We start from the raw sequence: 16,202 nt of genomic DNA on the forward strand, positions 1-16,202 counted from the left end.
TGAACCTGGGAGGTGGAGGCAGTGAGCTGAGATCATGCAACTGCACTCCAGCCCGGGCGACAGTGGGAGACTCTGTCCCAAACAAAACAAAACAACAACAACTAAAACAAAAAACAGTAACGATAGGATGTGATAGATGTGTTAACTACTTGACTGTGGTAGTCACTTCACAATATACATCAAATCATTGTGGTATATACCTTAAACTTACACAATGTTATTTGTCCATTATCCTTTAACAAAACTGAGGAAGAAAAAGGAGGACTAGGGTAGAGGGACAACGGCAGTCAATGAGTCAGAGAGATTTGCGCAATGTTTTCTGAAATTCAAAGTCATTCTGAATATCCATTTCACTTAATATTTTTGTGGTGATACATTTGAAATTTACTCTCTTAGGTTTGATCATTCTACATTGTACATCCATATCCAAACATCACATTGTACTCCACAAATGTGATACAATTACGATTTTTCTATTAAAAATAATGTTTATACTTAAAAAGTCATCCTGCAGCCTGGAGGGGTTGAATTTGTAAAGCCTGAGTTTCAAATACAGGAGGTGGAAAGGGTGGAGTGTAAGTGTGTGTGTGTGTGTGTGTGTGTGGATGGGTGGAAGGTAGACGGGATGATCAGATACGGATATGATCAATGTTAAAGCTGAAAACTGAAAGATGAGCTGTTGTTTGCCAAGCAGGGGAGTAGAATGGGGGTCTTTTTGGCACTGGTAGCTAGCTACTCGTGACTTGCTGGAGTGGAGAGTGTGGTAGAGGTCTCACTGAGAAAACAAGCAAGGTGCAGTTCTGTCCCCTGCTGATCTTTGCTGGCTCAGGTTCCATTTTGGTCACCTCCTTCTATCAGAGATAAATGTTGTTTGATGAGTTCTTAATTTTTCTCTTTGCTGTTGTTTAAATCTGAATTTCCAAAGGATAGGATTATTCTGCTCCAATCTTTAGACTTTAGAACCCATATTCCTTGAGCTCTGGTTAGTTGATCTGCCAACCAATGAGGACAAATTCCAGAAACTCCTTAGGCTCAACCCTTCTTTAAACATTTCTGCCATGTACTAATTTTTTCTGTGACCTTGCAACCAACTTAATGTCTGTAGGTATGTGACTGTGTGTGTGTGTGTGTGTGTGTGTGTAGGGTGTATGTAGGGTGGGAGAAGGATATATCTTGGTCACTTTCTCCCTAAGATATAAAAGGTACAATTCCTCAACAATAACACAATATTTCTTTGATTTTTAAGATATATTAATAAGACACGTAATCATTTTATTAATTTTTTAGAGGTAACAATACATACAATGCACTGTTGCCTATGCTCTTTAATACTAAATCTCATCTAGATTCCAGAGCTTTAAAATGGCCTAGCTGGGTCAGGGGTGGTGGCTCATGCCAGTCATCCCAGCATTTTGGGAAGCCGAGGCTGGTGGATCATTTGAGGCCAGGAGTTTGAGACCAGCCTGGCCAACACAGTGAAAACCTGTTTTTGCTAAAAATACAAAAAAATGAGCCAGTGGAATGCAGCTGTAATTCCAGCTACTCAGGAGGCTGAGGCATGAGAATCGCTTGAACCCAGGAGGCAGAGGTTGTAGTGAGCCGAGATCCCACCACTGCACTCCAGCTTGGGTGACACAGTGAGACCTTGTATCAGTCAATCTCAATCAATCAGTAGGTCTAGCTCAGGAAAATTTGTAGTATGATCAGGTGAAATTTTTTGAAACCCTCCTGTTTGCCCAGCTAGATTAGCTAGCTAGCCCCAAAAGATGTCCATGTCTTAGTTCCTGGAACCTGTGAGTTAGTTTTACCTTATATGGGGGCAAAAAGGATCTTGGCAGATGTGATTAAGTTTAAGATGTTGAGATGGGGAGATTATCTTTGATAATTTGGGTGAATGCTAAGTGCAGTCACATATATCTTTACAAGAGGGAGGCAGAGGGAAATTTTACACACAGAGGGGAAGGTACTATGATCATAAAGGCAGAGAGCAAGGTTTGAAGACGCTGGCCTTGAAAATTGAAGGAATGTGGCCACAAGCCAAGGAATGCTGGCTGCCACCAGAAGCCAAAAGAGGCCAGGGATGAAGTCTCCCCTGGAGCCTCTGGAGGGAGCACAGCCCTGCAGACACCTCCATTTTGGCCCAGTGATATAGATTTCAGACTTCTAGAACTGTAAGAAAACACATTTCTGTTGTTTAAAACCAAGTTTGTGGTAATTTGTAATTTGTTACAGCAGCCTCAGGAAACTAATACAGCAGCCCAGTGCTAAGCATCTGACATACACACAACACCTTATTTAAACCTTAGAACAGTCCTTGTTAGCAGTGGCAGCACATACATACACAGTGTTCTAAGTGCTGAAGATATATAGATGAATGAAACAGACAATTTTTGCCCTTACTGAGTTACGAATAGACAAGATGACAGATTATATGCTCTGAAGTTATATATTTAAGAGGCATGCAAAATAACAAAAGCAGGATAAAAGAAAAGTAGATCATAGAGCAGGTACAATTTTTGGCCAGGGAATGTCTCTTTCTGAGGAGATGATGTTGCTCAGAGACCCGAAGAAAGTGAGGGAAAGATCTGGGAGAATGTCCTGGCCAGAGGGAACAGCAAACACGAAGGCTTTAAAACAGGAGCAGACTTGGAGCATTTGACAGCAGGAAGGATGCCAGTGTGGGGGAGCCCAGTGGGCAAAGTGGCCTTACAGGTGATGAGTTTGGTGCAGGAAACTGCCTATTGCATGGTAGGAGTGACGCCATCTTGAAGAGAAACCACCGTGATCACTGACGGTTGACTCCCACGTACCAAGGTATTCTGCATTAGGTTCTTTAAACAATGCCAGTAGCATAGATAACCCTTCATAAAGATGCTTATCTAAGCTCCCCAGTGGTCACGAGTTTGGCAAGAAAATCTGAAGATGTGACCAGCTGCATGTTTTACCCTAACGTCTTGCTATATAAAGAATACTTTCTGGAGGACGGGTGCAAGTATCCACCATTTTGCGGCCCTCCAAGGCTTCAGTTCTGTAGATAAGTCCTTAGTAGATATTTCCTCTGAGGAACTGGATTTGTTAGCCTCTCCTCGGCCTCTCAGCTCCCTTGACGGTAGGCTTGCATAGGCCTGCCCACCACAGAACAGTCAGAGAGAGGCACAGAGTCAAGTCCTGTGGGGCACAGTGTAGACCCTGGAGGGGAGTTGGAACTTGCTGCGAGAATAATGGGAAGCCCTAGGAGGGTTTTGTGGAGGTGATTTGTTAAGCTGGAGAGCTCTTTAGGGTAAGGACTATGTCTTCTTATGTTCTCCCACAGCTGAGGTGAGCTCACAGTCCAAAAAGCAAGATGCACCTTGCAATCTATGATGGCAGAAGGTGAGAAGAAAGATGGGGAAGGGTACTGGGACTGTGTGAAGCTGCTCTCTGGTCCTTATTCCAACTTTTCCACTCCTGACCTCATTTTTTTCTCACTTTACTCCCATGACTAAGCAGCGAAGAAATGATATCTTCTATTTTAAGACAGGAAATCGAAGCAAAGAGAGGTTGACTCACTTGGCCAAGGTCCCTGCAACTAATTATGGCAGGGACCAGATGGGGACCTAGGCTTCCCGACCCCTGGCTCAAGGCTCTCTGAAACACCCAGAGTCCTCCTAAGAGAAGCTGCCTCCACCCTTCCTGACTCTGAACGCAGCAATCCACAGGGGTTGGAAGGCCCCTAGGTCTGGATGTTCCAACCAGAGAAGCCACTGTAAACCACTTCTGAGCAAACAGAAATGAACACTCTCAGGGACCTGGCAGACTAAATAAGGAGTGTTACCACTGGGTATCACCCACAGTGGAACCATCTGCTTCACAGAGCAACCGAGAAAGATGTTCACGTGGCACCACGCAGTGCTTGTTAGGGGTTTCTGCGGAAGCCCCCCGGGAGACCACCACTCTGCTCACATGTGTAGGCTCCTAGATTCATAGCACTGCAGAAATGAATCTAGGTCCAAGACCTCAGGTGTGACCAGAAACGTAACCTTTTTTTTTTTCCTACAAGAGACTCTAGTTTTGATTTCAAGCCGCTGCTAGGTTTAAGTACAGGAAAGATAATTTCAGTCCACTTGGGCGCTGCTCTCTGGGGATGCATCTAAGCTCTGGGAGTTTTGTGGAGGGGGCACCTGGAGCCTGGTGGTGTCGTGGCTGCAGGCTGACATTCCCTGCAGAGCCTCAGTCATTTGTCCATTGCTCTGTCCTCTCTCGTGTCTGACCATTAGTCAGTCCTCCTTTGACCCACTGGATGGGAGAACATTCTACCATTCCCTGACCCATTATAGTTTAAATCAAACACCATTTCTGGTCTAATTCTGCTGTTCTCACAACAGATTGAGGCATGGGGGGCCCTGTGAGGCTGCCATAAGGCATATCTAGATCAACCATACAGGCACCTCTTCTGGTCCCATGCCATTCTGAGCTTGGGCTTGGGTACAGGCTTGCGGCTCCACAGACTCTGCCTTCTCTTGAGTTCTCTAAACCTATTTGGGGGGCTCACCCCCTCCCTGGAGTCCTGGCTGGGTTGGTGATGGGATCCACATCTCTTTATTTCTTCTCTGTCTTTAACCTGGCCAAGGCAAGCCTCTTGTGGTCTCAGAAAACCCAAAGCATAATAGTCCATCCTCACTACACTTTCTTCTAACTCTCTTGTTTTGAGAGTTTGGGCTTTTAAAATGGAAAACCCAAAATCGTATCTTCTGTTCTGGCCGCATTCCTCTAGGTCATTTCTTCCTTAATCCAAGGAACACTGAATGTTCCACCTACTGCTTAAATGCAGGGAAAGGAACATGGGGTACAAGGAATTATGAGGACCACCATATAAAACAAAATAAAACCATGTTAACCTTCCTAGATACTAACTTTTCCACTCCATTATATGCCAGTTTTGGAAACACCTGCTTTGAAGTCAGGCAACCTGGTTTGACTCCTAACTGCAAGGTGCTTTGTTTATCAACTGAGACACACACATAAACCTCCAGCTCTCATCTATAAAATGGAAGTAATTATTCCCCTGTGATGAGTCATTTTGAGAATTATAAAACGCAATGTCTGTTAAGCTATTGATACACTGCTGGGTCATTATCATTGTCATCACACCATCTGACTAGGTTTCCAGTTTGTTGCAAGTCTTTGGTGTTTATAATTTCTATTACCTATATTGTTCATACCTCTTGGTAACTATGGCTTTACTTAGTTTTCTGGCCCCTTTCCCATCATTTCCTCCCATCTTCTGAGCTGGATGTTGTTATTTAGATGAGATCATTTACACCTTTGGGTGTCTGCTCACTCCACCTGGATCATCTTTCTGCCTCTCTGGGCACCTCTCCAAGGGCCCCCTTCCTGTGTCCTACCAGCATCCACTCACCAGGGCAGGTCCCCTCCCTCTGTGCTCAGCTAAAATGTCATCTCTCTGGAGAAGCCTTCATGATCATCGCTGGATCCTTCCATTGTGTCCTGGACAATCTTATGCTAAGATTCTTTTCATATTGTACCATCATGTTTTTAATCCTGGGCCTGACACACGGGAGACACTTGGTAAGGTATACCCTTGTCAACTTACACAAATGATACAATCTGCAGCATATCTGATTCTATCCATGAAAAAACATAGCTCTATTCAGGTTGGTTCCCAAACACGAGGTATTAGATTTCTGATTCTCATTATTATAGGTTGTGGCTTAAAATTAAGAATCTTTTATTTTAATTTTTGAAACCATTACAGTTTCTTCTTGATTCCTACCATTGCTTTTTAAAATTCTTCCTTTTTATTTAGACTCTTTTTTTTTTTTGGTATAGAGACAAGGTCTCACTATATTACCCAGGCTGATCTCAAACTCCTGAGTTTAAGTAATCCTCCCGCCCCGGCCTCCCAAAGTGCTGAGATTACAGGCATAAGCCACCATGCCTGGCATGATTCCTACCATTGCTTTTCGCTTTCTCCATAAATCATTTCTCTCCTCCTCACTGAGACCGCGGCTCTGGAATTAGCAGGCTGCTCAGTCACTTTATCATGTAACACCCAGCTACAAAGCAAATCAAATACTGCTGGCAGGTTCTGCTTGATGAGAAAATATTTATTATGTTGGAGCTCTGGTTTGGAAGCCAGTTATCACTTACTAGCTGTGTTTTAATATTGTGTTGTTTTTCCATTATTGCTTTAGCTGCTGGAAGGAAATCCCAGTGGCCTCAGATACTGCCACCTGGTGGTGAAGTGAAATGATAACCAGCTTTTGAGCAAAAGTAGGTTACTGAAAGCCAAACATGCTTGCCCGGGAATTGCAAAGAGGGGAAGCGCAGTATCATTTTTGTAATGCTTGTGCCGTGCCAGTAACTTTGTGAGTCACGCACCAGCTCATCTAATCCCCACTATGGCTGTACAAGATGCTATGGTCTCGTTTCACAGATTGGAAACTGGAGGCTCTGAGAAATTGACTTGCAAGAGGGCTAAGGTTTGGGACAATCACACCTGGAAGCATCTGACCCCAAAGCCCATGCTCTTTCTACTGCTCCTGATGACCTCCTATAGATACAGTCAACTGTCTGGAAAATTTAGATTCACCTCAAATCTTTTACCCTTTGAAGACATAGGGGCAAATAAGTGATCAGTAAATTCAGATATCAGGTAAGATGCTCTTTAGAAGAGAAATTTGGTTGGCTTCCTAAAGGGGTGGGGCCACTAGGGCAAACTGGTAGAAGGTACATAAAGAAATACTTCAAGGCAGGCAGATCATGAGGCCAACCTGGTGAAACCCCGTCTCTATCAAAGATACAAAAAATTAGCAGGGGGTGGTGATCTGTGCCTGTAATCCCAGTTACTTGGGAGGCTGAGGCAGGAGAATCGCTTGAACCCAGGAGGCAGAGGTTACAGTGAACCAAGACGGCGCCATTGCACTCCAGCCTGGGTGACAGGGCGAGACTCCATCTCAAAAAAAAAAAAAAAAAAAAAAAAAAAAGGAAAAAAAAGAAAAACTTCAGCTCAATTTAAGTAATAAATTCGGATACCTTAGATTATGCTTTTTGGGGTGCTTCTTTGACTCACATAGCACTTATTCTTCATATTACAACAACTGGAGTGTGCTGTGTCTCTCTCACTACCACAAGTCCTTGTTGAGGGAAAAGCCATGACTGACGCTTCTCTGTATCCCAGGATCTATGACATAGGCTGGTGTATTAGGTATAAAATAGTATGTCTGGTGAATGAAGGAATGGGTCAGATCAGTTAGAGATGTGCAAAACTGTCTGGGCTTCCTTGGGAGAGATGAGCATCCTTCCCTGAGAGGGGGATACATTGAGGGTAGAGGACCACCTGTCAGAGATGCTATTAAGGGTCCTCTAGCTTCAGAGTGTCAAGGTGAAGGTCTCTGAAGCAGAGCTTCCCTACTAGTAGCTGTGATGAGTTCTAAGTGTGCTAAGACGTTGATCTCTGAACTTGAGGGGCAGCCAGGAAAATGCTGTGGTGGCAGTGCTCCCTGGACACAATGCCTTTGGCCATGAGCAGCTCCACCTGTCTACTCCAGTGTTCCAGGATGTGAGAAGGACACACTGATCCAAGGCACTTCTATGTCTGAGAAGCTAGGGTTCCATATATCCATGCTTTCCAATCCTTCTCACATCATGGCATACTCCAGACACACCTTTCGGGAGACTCTACTGCCAGCCTTTCAGATGAGGGAGGAGTCTGTAATGCAGGGACACTTATCTGAATCGTTGAATGTGGAACAGATTTTTGGATTTGCTCTCAAATGTCTAGGGACACAGTATAGACAGAAAGAGTGCATAGTATTGCTTCATTCCATGTTAATCCATATGGCTGACTGTGCTGTGTGCCCATAAACTCTTCCTTTACGCCTCTCTCTAGCCATGATCTTCCCATCCCTCTCCCTGGGGCTGAGAGAGGAGTACATTTCCCTTTTGCATTGATGGACTTGGCCAGGTGACTGGCTTTGGTTAGTGGCGTGTGAGTGGATGTAATGCAAGCAGAGGCCTGTGCGGTTTGGCTTGACTTCTTGCATTTTCCGAGAGAAGAGCAAGGCCCAGGTGGCAGCTTGCCCCAGAATGAGAGCTGCATGGAACAGACCTGAACTTGACTACAGCCCAAAGCAGCTGCTTGAACTGGTACAGCTGACTTGTAGACCTGCAAGGGAGGAAAATATTTTATTCTTGTAGACCCCTGAAATTTTGGCATTAAAAAAATGCAGTATTGTACCAGGGCTAACTAATACATTCTAGAAGATAGAATTAGAGCCAATCAATGGAAGCTATGGAGAGGCAGACTAAATGAGTCGTCTTTAACATATTCTCCAAATTCTTCTCTTGTCTACATAAGGAACATTTATATTCTCTATAAATGCACTTAGAGGAGCCCTTAATTTTATTGAACATATTCATTGATTTGAATTTGGAGATTTGGGAACTGGAGCTGTAGACTGGGAGGACTGCTTTATACAACAGAGGATGCAGGATATATACTTCCATGTACAACTAGAGTGGCGGGGGAGAGGGGAGAGAAAACAGATAAAACAAGAAAAGGCAGAAAAGCATGACTGATATAGTGGAAGGTGATTGCTATGGACTGAATTTTATATCCCCAAAATTCACATGTTGAAGCCCTGAACCCCAATGTGACTCTTTGGAGATAGGGTGCTAGGAAGGTAATTAAGGTTACATGAGGTCATATGGATGGGGTCTCGATCCGATGGAACTGGTGGCTTTATAAAAAGAAGGCGGCGAGAGAGAAAGATTTCTCTCTGTCTTTCCCTGCACATGTTCAGAGGAAAGACCATAAAAGGACATAGCAAGAAGGGGGCCGTCTGCAAGCCAGGAAAGAGCCCTCACCAGGAACTGAACCAGCTGGTACCTTGAGTTGGCACCAGCATGTAGAGCTATGAGAAATTCATTTCTATTGTTTATGTCACCCATCCTGTGGTATATTGTTCTGGCAGCCCAAGTAGCTTAATACAGCGGTGTACTCTGAATCTATCTTGTCACATGAGCCACAAATATTCCGTAGATTTAAATAATATTTAATTCCTTATTGAAGTTAATATTAAATGTATTCATTTTTTATTTAAGTTTATTTAAAAATTATTAACATTTAATATAATTTAAGTGAACTCTCAAATGTCTACTGGAAGTATATATTTTATGAAAACAGGATAAGAGGTTGAATTTGAGTGACATGATCCAAAAAAGTGATAGCAAATGCAGATGTAGGCACTGACTAAAGGGAGTCAGGAGAGGAAACTCTGGAAAGACACAGAAACCATGAAGAGGGCTCTGTACTTCTGGAGACTATAGAAAGGGGATTTTAGCTAATTACACAGAAATCTCTCTTAGCATCCAATTGTTATCTGGGTTACTAATAAAATTTCAGGTTACAGATCCTTTCTGACTAATGGACTGCATAGACCCTCCCTGGAAGTTTTGGTCAAGATTCTTGTGCCCAGATTAGGAAAATCACAGAAGTAACATCCAGAATGTTTTTATGTGGCTTTTTCTTTTCTATCTGGATATGATGTAATTTATATAGTGTTTTAGAAAACCAATAATGTAAGGTGTTTGTGTGACTATTATCAAGCAGAATAATAATAAGAAATAGAATAAAGGGAGCCTAGGCAGTGTCTACTGTGGGGAATTCCAACACATTTGGGCAGATCAGACTGACAGGGGTGGGGGTGGTGGGGGCATTGCAAGTCTATTTGTATGAGGGGCTGAGAAGCCTCCTGGAGGAGAGCTCAGTCTAATGGAAGCAAAAACTGAATGGGAAGAAGAAACTGACAGGAATCTCCGTCTCTTAAAAAAGCTCTAGATAATGGATGGGTGGGCCCACTTCAAAATCAATATGGCCCTGTGTCTAGGGTCTATTTCTAGGGTATGGTCTTTGCCTGCCTTCATTGCCTTGTGTCTGAGGAGCCTTGAGGGAGTGGTAGGGGGAGAAATGCAGTGTAAGTTAAAAAAAGGAAAAATAGTTTTCATTAAACTCATAGAGTAGGTGAGCTGCTGTGTTGCTCGCATCCAGAGAAATGCAAAAGGATTATGTCCTCCGCATCCCTATAAATGATCCTGGTAGGACAGGTGATAGTCAGGAGTCAGAATCCAGAGTTCAGTTATCTTGGCTTTGAATTCAAGTGTTGGCATGTTTTAGCTGCATGATCCTGGATAATTCGCTTAACTTTCCACAGCCTTGGTTTCCTCTCTTATAAAATGTGGATCATTAGAGTTTCTAGTCATAGAATCTTAAGTTAATACATCATCACAAAGCCAGGAATAAGATGAACCAGCAATTTGTGCTAGCTGATTGGAGAAGCTCTGGCACCTCTAGGGGTGCAGAGGTTTAAGTGTAGTGGCTGAGGGCTTCTGCAGGGAAAACTGATGACTAGAGGTGGTGAAAGAGGGTAACAGAGGTGTCCAGTGGTGGCAGAAGTCCTCAGGAAGCAGCTTCAGTCACTGTTATCAGAGAAAAGGGATAATGTCCTTGGTGGGGCGGCCTTGTTTTCTTGGGGTCTCTGTAGCAGCAGCTGTGGTGTGGGGCAGTGGTAGACATGCGTCCTCACCCACACCCATTGTCCCCTTCTACCTTACTTAATAGTAGATAATTTGATTTGGATATTGGCAGCAGGCTTAGAAGAGGAGGTCTCAGTGCACAGCTTAGAAAATGAGTCCTGCTTAATCTAGCCAATTATGTGAATTCCATTCCCCTTTGAGAATAACTGATTAAGGGATGATAGATGACTTGTCTTGGCCAAATAAATACAAGGAGAATGTTTATCAGGGGAGGGGCTTCTGGAAGGAGTTTTCCTGTTCTCTAAAGAGACCAGTGAGGAGAAAATGCACCTCAAGTGGTTTGTAGACACAACCCTGGAGATTTAGGAGCCAGAAGCCAGAGGGGAAGATGAAGGAAGGCCTCGTGGAAGTGGAGAGGGCTGTTCATAGATTCATGTGACAGTTGCTTTTTAAAAAAATGACTGAAAGAATGCCCCAACTAAAAAAAATCTGCACAGCGTGTCTAGAGAAACAGTGTAAATAGTTGATTCTATGTTTAGGTAATCAGAATGTTAATGAAAATTATACAGTTTTGCATAAGACAAATTATTGTATATAATTTTAGTATAGTGCAGATTTCATTGTGTCTGTAACTTTAAAATTATTTTTTCTTTGAACATTATGGTGGACACGATCTGGTTGTATTTCCAGCAGCAATTCCCTGCTTCCCACTATACCACATGTGTCCCAGTGAAGGAGTTTGGGTGTGATGGGCACAGGGCCAGTTTGAATCGTAGTTACATGTGTGGGCTCCCCAGTCAGAACGCATAGGTTAGAATCTCAGCTCCACCACTTACCACTGTGTAAACAAAAGCACCTGACTTGACCTTGCTCAGCCATTCTCATTCCTCTGTTATGAAATGGAGATGATGATAAAAGGTGGCTCATAAGATTGATGTCAGGATCAAGGGACTCTGTAGAGTTATTAGAACACTACTTGGCATATGCTAAGTATTCAGCAAATTTATCCATTTTTCCTGACTCTCATCTCTTGGAGTGAGCCCTGACTGATATACACCATCTCAAATAATCCATTCCCCTGGCTCCTGTAATGCGTTCAAGAATGGGCACATGACTCAGTTAGGGGACTTTTCTTTGAACTATCAGGAAGCAGCCTTTTCTCCCGCCGCCAACCACAAAGCTCCAGGAGCTAATGGAAGACATCTCGGGACCCCAAGAGGAGAGCCTGCCTGTGAATAGAGGCTCTGCAAAGAAAGCAGAGCTGAAAAACACAAAGAGAAACTGTCTCAATCACATCGTTTGAGCCCTGGATACAGCCTAGCCTGAAACCCAAATTTGTTTAGCTACATGAGCCAATCAATTTCCTTTTCGCACAAACCAGTTTGGGCTGGATTTGATATTTCTTAGAGTAAAGAATATTAATTAATAAACACTATGCGCTGCAGATTAAAGAGACAAATGTGACATGGATTCTGATCTGGCCTCAGAGAAGTTAGTCTAACAATGTGGCTAATGTTTTAATTTACTGTCTGTTGCTGTTTAAACTTTTAGCCAGTTAATCAGCTTATACAGGCAGCCAGTTTGACTTTGAATGATGTGATGTTGAAACAGCATGATATGAGGAATTAATAAAGTCTTGCTTTTCTTTTTGGGCAATCATTAATGCTATTGGTCAAATATTTTCTGGCACATGGTAGTATTAAGTTTTTGGCCCCCTTGTGGTTGGGTGGGGCAGTGGGGTTAGCCCCAGCCAATGAGTTGTGAGTAGAAGTAGTTAGTATCACTCCGGGCCAAAGCACTGAATTGCAGATTTGAGACCTTCTGAGCTGTTTTCCCTTTGCATAGCAACTGGCAAAGTTCCAGATGGTGGTGGTTCCATTAGCCTGGGTCCCGAAGGATTTCAGGGAGCATCAACCCACCAACCCACAAGACATATGTGGCGAGAGTAGAAAATAAATGCTTGTGGTCCCGAGCTGCTGAAATTTTGGGGTTATTGCTCGCTGCAACACAACCTAGCTTCTTGAGTGATGCGATGAGGTCTTAGCAAAGTCTTTCTCACTTAAAATGTGCCTGTTCTGTGCCTTTATTTTCAAATCATATCCAATAAGTAATGAAATAGTCTACCTTTAGGTAACTCCCCCTCTTTTTCAATTTGTTCATATTTTCAATAATTGATGAATCATTATGAGCCCGTATCACATCAGATAGAGGGTTGGGAGGAAGACAGGAGGATGGAGTGGGGCAGAAAGAATTTTATTTGCCAGTAAATTATATCTCAGTCTCTTCTGATTTAGACGATTTTTTACTTTCATGCAATTCATCTTGGCAAGTGCTTAGTCATTCAGCATTCATCCCCTTTCCTCCCTAAGGTGGCATCTGGCTGGGAAGGGGCCTTAGGTGCCTTTGTGGCTGTGGGAAAGGAGGCCTGGGATCTGGGGCTGAAGGTTTACTCTGCTGATCTCTGGATGGTTTGGAATGGTTTTCAGGTTACTTGCCCAGATGACCTTGAGACACAGCTGGTGAATCTGGGATCTGTCCTCTTCCTCTTTCTCTGTCTCTCTGTTTCTCTCTTTCTCCCTGTCTCTGCCTCTGTCTCCTCACATGTTGCATGCCCTCTATCCTGCCTTCCCCTGTGCTCCCTGTGACTCTGCCACTTTGCTTCCTGACATGGCTTTGTGAGGTTGGCTGGGGTTCTCAGTGCAGTTACCTTCCACCCGCCTCACCAGGAAGGCATAGGCTTCTGGGTCCTTTCCATGCTGTGGGTAGGAAGGGGCTGACCGACCTCAGGAAGGCACTTTAGGTTGTTTTTCTGCCTTAACCGTGCTAATCACAAACCTAGCCTGTGTGACTGCCCCATGTTAGGAGGTGACCAGGGTATCATGGATGTGCAGCAAAGCCCTCAAACTGTCTGCTTCTCTGCTTTGGAATTCTGGAGGTAGAAGTTCAGGACTTTCTTAGTTTTAGTGTTGAAAATCTCATGTCCAGAGAACCTCTCACACTGGAGAGCTGTCCTGGTGGGCAAACTGGGACAGTTGGTTACCCTATTTATAAAATTCATATTTATTGTTGAAGAAGCTGGTGATTTTTATGGTATGAAATAATACTCTCTGTAGTAAACGATAACACATTTGAATTTCCATACATATTTCAACTATAACTTATGAATTTAGCAGTGGTTGTGCTCAGCCAACATGTAATTGATTCATAAGATCTCACTTCAACTAACACATGATTATCCCTCACAAAAAAAGAATAAACAGAGCCCACATTCATGCATTTGCTAATTGTTTTCTCTGGCCCTCTGGTCTTTGGCCATAACAACTGCTGGACTTCAAAGGACTAGAGAAGTGGTTGGCTGGGATACAGGCCCCACTCTTTAAATCGATTAAAGTCTTATATTGATGGTTTCAAACTGTTAGTTGTTGCTTCTTGTGAGACATACCAGGACAAAGGAGGGCAGAGACTCTCATGAATAATTTGTGATAGACAGAAATCCTTGCCATAGTGCTTGGCTCAGAATGGTAGAGGGAAAGGGGTAGCATTCAGGAGCCAAGAGGTTGGTTCAGGTGTGCCACTCACTGGCTGTCATGGTTTGACTAAGGTCTCTATTCTGCTGAAGGGTAAATAAACAGATAACCTTTATACTAGTGCTAATGTGTGGGGATTTATCATGGTCAAACAGCTACTCAGGAGGCTGAGGCAGGAGGATTGCTTGAGCCCAGGAATTCAAGGGTACAGTGAGCCATGTTTGTACCACTGCACTCCAGCCTGGGTGGCAGAGTAAGACCCTGTCTCTTAAAAAAATATTATAAGGGTAGGTGTGGTGGCTCATTCCTGTAATCCCAGCACTTTGGGAGGCTGAGGTGGGAGGATTACTTGAACCCAGGAGTTCGAGACCAGCCTAGGCAACATAGTGAGACCCTCTCTCTTAAAAAAAATTAAAATTAGCTGTGTGTGGTGGCATGCACCTGTAGTCCCAGCTACTCAGGAGACTGAGATGGGAGGATTACTTGAGCCTGTATATTAGTCCGTTCTCACATTGCTATAAAGATATATCTGAAACTGGGTAATTTATAAAGAAAAGAGGCTTAATTGGCTCATTGTTCTGCAGGCTGCACAGGAAGCATGGCTGGGGAGCTCTTGGGAAACTTACAATCACGAAGGTGAAGGGGAAGTAGGCACACCTGCACATAGCCAGGGCAGGAGGAAGAGGAAGAAGGGGGAGATGCTACACACTTTGAAACAACCAGATCTCGTGAGAACTCACTCACCATTGTGAGAACAGCAAGGGGGATATCTGCCTCCATGATCCAGTCACCTCCCACCAGGCCCCTTTTCCAACATTGGGGATTACAATTTGACATGAGATTTGGGTGGGAGCACAAATCCAAACCATATCAACCAGGGAGGTTGCAGCTGCAGTAAGCCATGATTGTGTCACTGTGCTGCAGCCTGGGTGACAGAGCAAGACCGTGTCCCCTCAAAAAATTGTAATTCCGTATCATGATCATAAAGCCCTTTGGTGAAATTGCCCCATTTTGTAACTTCTCCAACCTTTTGGCAAGTCCAGGCATGTTTTGCCCTTCCTCAGTCCTGTTCTATCGCCCATCTGGGACATCCCCGAACTCTCTGTCAGATCAGGGCTTTCACTCTTTCCCAGCCTCTGCCAATCTCCAGGCACCTGATTCCCATCCAAGCTGTCACCTCTCACTTCCCTTAGAAGACTTATGACATTTTCACACCGTTTGTGAATATTGAGTAACCAGTTAGCTGGTAATACATGCTCTTTTGCCTTGTTTATCAGTTTTGTGCCCCTTCCCCTGAGGGACCTCACAGAAATGGGTGGAAGGCAGGATTTGAGCCTTGCTGGTTACTGGCCTAAGGATCCCAGCCTCACACCATCTCATACCCAGTGTTCCTGACCTATAGCAGCTTTCCCTTTCTTAAATTCATTTTTTATAGTGGTAAAAATATATATTATACAATTTGCCATTTAAACCATTTTAAACTATGCAATTTGGTGGCATTACTTATATTCACAATGTTGTTCAACTGTTACCACCATCTATGTCAAAACCCTTTTTGTTAACCCAAATAGAAACTCTGTAATTATGAAGCAAGAATTCCCCCCTTGCTTCCCAGCTCCTGGTAACCCCTAATATACTTTCTGTCTCTGTCAGTACCATAGCAACTCCATTACAGTTATACTATGGAGCATGCTATGGAGGAGGTCATAGGCCTTTGTGATGTCTGTATGGTTTAATGATACCTTTAAATTTGATTGTAAGTAAAGCACTGAGTTCATTATATGAGTGTCATGAATCTACTGTACTTAAATTCTGCCCGGAATTGTGTTTGGGCATGTGGGAAATATAGAAATATAAGATTTGGTCTCTGTCAAGGTTAATACACTTATTGCTTCTTGTTCCCTTTCGCCACGAAAAAATATCACACAACTATTGAAGTGCTCTTTGCAGCTGAGAGCCTCAGAATCTTTCTTATCACCATTCTCAAGGTCAGCATTTGTACATTTTATTGGGCATATGACTTATCTGGGCATTATGTCAAAGTGCAGATTCCGAGTAAGCAGATCTGGAGTTGGGTCTTATTTTCTACATTTCTGATAAGTTTCCAGGTAGCACCAGTACTGCTGGTTTTTGGACCAC

The sequence above is a fragment of the Theropithecus gelada genome, chromosome 8 (assembly GCF_003255815.1).
Source record: "Theropithecus gelada isolate Dixy chromosome 8, Tgel_1.0, whole genome shotgun sequence".
Classification (NCBI taxonomy): domain Eukaryota; kingdom Metazoa; phylum Chordata; class Mammalia; order Primates; family Cercopithecidae; genus Theropithecus; species Theropithecus gelada.